Source organism: Lactuca serriola, chromosome 3 (genome assembly GCF_051521515.1).
Source record: "Lactuca serriola cultivar US96UC23 chromosome 3, Lser_US96UC23_V15, whole genome shotgun sequence".
In the NCBI taxonomy this organism is placed as follows: domain Eukaryota; kingdom Viridiplantae; phylum Streptophyta; class Magnoliopsida; order Asterales; family Asteraceae; genus Lactuca; species Lactuca serriola.
This window is the reverse complement of record NC_136410.1, coordinates 198,150,401-198,154,415: the sequence shown is the minus strand read 5'-3', so window position 1 is coordinate 198,154,415 and position 4,015 is coordinate 198,150,401. Positions and strand designations below refer to the sequence as shown.

Sequence of the window (4,015 nt, the reverse complement as noted above, 5' to 3'; positions counted from 1 at the left end):
TTTATGTTGTGAAAAATCACTTTTGGTCTTCAAAAAATGTCTCTATCTACATTTCTTGTTACATTTTTGCACAAACAAAATATTTTTAAAAACTAATCTATTACTTAAAAAATAAATGAAGAAAACTAATTTATCTAATTATGTGACATCCTGGAATTTAGGGCTGAATCTATAAACGGTCAGATCACCGCGAACTTTTTGTATCTTGACCGGTTGAATTTTAATGCCTATTATAGTAATAATATAGTGTCATCTCAATTACAAATAGATATGAAATGGTATCTTATCTCGAACTATGGAAAATGTTGAACGAAACTCAAAGCACAAACTGTAACTCTAGTTAACAACTGAAAAACTGAAATTTTGTATTAAGCGTCTGTGAACAAAGAAAATATTTTAGACTCGTAGTACATGTTTCCCTGATCGCAGATATATAAAGAGTGTCCAAAACGGAGTTTGTATACAAAAGATATGACCGTTTTAAGAAACTAAACCGGTATAACCCTAACCTTATCTGATTTCATAAACTGTATCGATTCGTTATAAGAGCTTTTTTTTGGACTTAGGTTATAGTATAATATTTTATTTAATACTCGATATATTTTTAGTAAAAAAAAATTCTAAAATTCAGAAAAAAAGTTCGAACGTTTTAGATCATGTAGACGCGGAACTTCAAACGCGATTCTCCCGGAGTTCTACAACTCGGAAAAAAATATTCCGTTCGGGTTTTTAAAACCCAGGGATTAAAATTTATCATTCGACGCAATTGGAAAAATTACGGCACATTAAAAATCGAAACGAAAATAATTTATATGACATTTTAAATGTCAAAAGAAATATTACACTTTTTGTTCAAAGAAATATATATATATATATATATATATATATATATATATATATATATATATATATATATATATATATATATATATATATATATATATATATATATATGAGATACCAGTCACGTGATCTCTCTCTCTTACTCTTACGTCTCTTTCTTTGACTTGTGAAAGTCAAACGAGTTTATTAAGAAACATGCTAAATTACTTTCCTTCTGGATCAGATGTAATATACGAAAATATGAAGCTTTTGTTTTCTTCTTCTTAAACCTATTCCAAACTTCATCACCCGGCTGTGTACAACTCATTTGAATGCCAAAGTAAACACTCCAAGCTTTTGTTATTTATCTGTTCATGAGTAAACAAGACCACCTCCTTGGGTTTCTTTTTCATTTTCTGGCAACCCAAACCACCACAGTCGGCCACCACTGTGTACTTCCACCAGTGTTAGAACAAACATCACCAGCCTCCATCCTTTCCCTTGGACCGTGACTAGCAGCCACCAAAGACCACCCACAGCCACCACCGAGCTGCTGCCAAGCTGCATCTCTGCTCCTTCCCTCTTTTCTGTTGACCGAAGCAGGAAAACCCAACAGTGGGGCAGTGGGGCTGCTACCCACTGCCGTCGAAAAACACCACCACCGAGGGTGGCTAAGGACCACAGACAGTGAGGCCACCGGAAAACCGCCAGGGACTACCGGAACATCACTGCGGCCACACCCATCTACTCTCCAGCCATCGCCGATCAACCCACCACCCACAACCCTTTCATTCTCCTTCTCTCTCGTCAAACCCGTCGGAGCAGGAAAGCAAAAGCAGCAAGGCAGCCATTGCCGCCCTCTGTCGCCGTTGTTGTGGAGTCCCGGACGCCACCGCCATTACCGAGCTGCTGCTGCCCAGTCACCCTAGCCATCACCGACCACTGTAAGTCCGAATCACCACCACCATTTGTAACCTTTGTATATGATTCCTCCGGTAACGACACATCGATGCGAACCTGAAGTGGGTCTCATATTTTCTTTCGCGTTCTGTAACATGAACCAGGGGAAAACACGATGAAATCCCAAACATGACTTAAATTTGTTTAAATTAAACCCTCCACTGTTAGAATTGTATGACTTTGGCCCCTCTAGGAGATTCGATTTTCATGTGAAGCCAAACTTGCACTAAAATGTCCAAGAATTGTCCCTCCACCCGAGAAACCCATCAAACCAAGTCCCGGAACCTTAAATTAGGTTAAAATGTGCATATTAGACCCCTGGTTTGCGACTCTCTGCAAGATCAGTCCATCAAGTTTTATTTTGGCAAAATCAGCCCTTGGACTCTATTTATTTTAATCAAGACCACGCTATACTTAATAATTAATGCCAAACCTTCCCTTTTGGTTTATTAGGTAAAACTAAATAGAACTGGTGAGTCGATTTAAGAGCACGGAATATCACAAAACGAATTTCACGACAAGTTTCACCCTCAAGACTCGTTCATGCTTCAAGGGTGAGTGTTACGGCCCCTTTTTGTGTTTTATTATTTTGGGGGGGAATACATGTGAAATATATATATAAATATATTTTCCGGTTATGAAATATGTTTATAAACACGCTAAATATATATATCGGTTATGGAATACGCATATAAAAAAAATGTATCTAGTTTTAATACCTATTATTGTCAAAATAATGTATTATAAACCGATTTCTTTACAATATACATGCGTTTAAAAATATTTAGTCATGTGCATAACTTATTTTACTTACATCAAGCATGTACAAACATATTTATTAGTTATATATGTACAAATCATAACAATTATATCTTGGAAATCATTCATCCATGTGAGGAAACATTTTATCTATTTAAGCGAGTGACATACATTTTTAAGGATTTATCGAACTCATTCAGCTTTTATAGTGAAACTTTACCGTATAACCTAGTTAATGGCTTCTATAGTGAGACAGTATTCATTACCTAAGTTTAACCACTTAGTATTCCCATTTAACTATAACCGTTAATCCTCGGAGCGAGATACATATGTATAGATCTATACGGGTTGACACCCCCACCTGCGGTTGCTAGCTACAACCTCGACTGATCAATCGAAGCGGGTGAATATTTATCTTTGGTATAACTACGACGTCTAATGAAGCGTTGTGTAGGGATTATAACTGGTCACATAGCTCGGTTATAGGCCTCACTATAGGCATTAACCAGACTCTTTAACTAGAAACCACGGATTCGGTTTCTCTATGTATCAAGCATTTTATGTATGGACTTACTTATGGTATAACTCTTTATCAAACATTTTAAGTATGGATTTACTTATGGTTTAACTCTTTATCAAGCATTTTAAGTATGGGTTTACTTATGGTTTAACTCTTTATCAAGCATTTTAAATATGGGTTTACTTATGGTTTAACTCTTTATCAAGCATTTTAAGTATGGGTTTACTTATGGTTTAACTCTTTACCAAGCATTTCAAGTATGGATTTATCTATGGTTTATCTATTTATCAAGCATTTAAAGTATGGATATACTTATGATTTATCTCTTTAACAAATATTTCAAGTATAGATATATTTGTGATTTAACTCTTTATCAAACATGGTTTAACCACAAAAGAAATACTTTCTAGACTTATAAAGTATCATTACTGCGGTTAGCAGAAAACCTATAACTCTCACCAACCTTTGTGTTGACCCTCAAATCACATGTATTCTCAGGAGATCAGTAAACCAACGTTTAACAGAAGATTTGTTCATGGATTTTCGGGCAATCTAGTCTTATTTAGTTTTTGTTATGTCGACCTACTTGTTAAGGTGAATTTATAAACCTATTAATATATGTATGAAACTTGTATTTGAACTTTAAATTTGAATGTAATTGCTATGTTGTTATTGTTGTAACTTGTGATGTATATTCAATTTGCTTGGGATCCATGAACTAAGTCGCACGGCCCGGCGTATTCCGCCGCCTCGGCCGGGGGTGTGACAAATTATTACATACCATATGAATAAATAAATATTACAACCACTTTTTCAATAAATCAACACAACCAACAACACAAAGATTCATGACTAGTTTATGCCCATCATACACATTTATATACTCAAAAATATATAAATAAACTCTTTGTTTTTCTAAAACAAAATTTTCTACAAAAAAATGAATGTAAAATT

The 4,015-nt window shown here is 34.9% G+C and overlaps 1 long non-coding RNA gene across 1 annotated transcript; it reads left to right on the top strand.

Moving 5' to 3' along the window:
- The first annotated feature begins 1,076 nt into the window (after positions 1-1,076).
- Positions 1,077-3,742, top strand: LOC145094775 (uncharacterized). Its single transcript, XR_013703548.1, has 3 exons — positions 1,077-1,766; positions 2,236-2,336; positions 3,560-3,742. It is a non-coding gene; the product is annotated as an uncharacterized LOC145094775 (long non-coding RNA).
- The last annotated feature ends 273 nt before the right edge of the window (positions 3,743-4,015 follow it).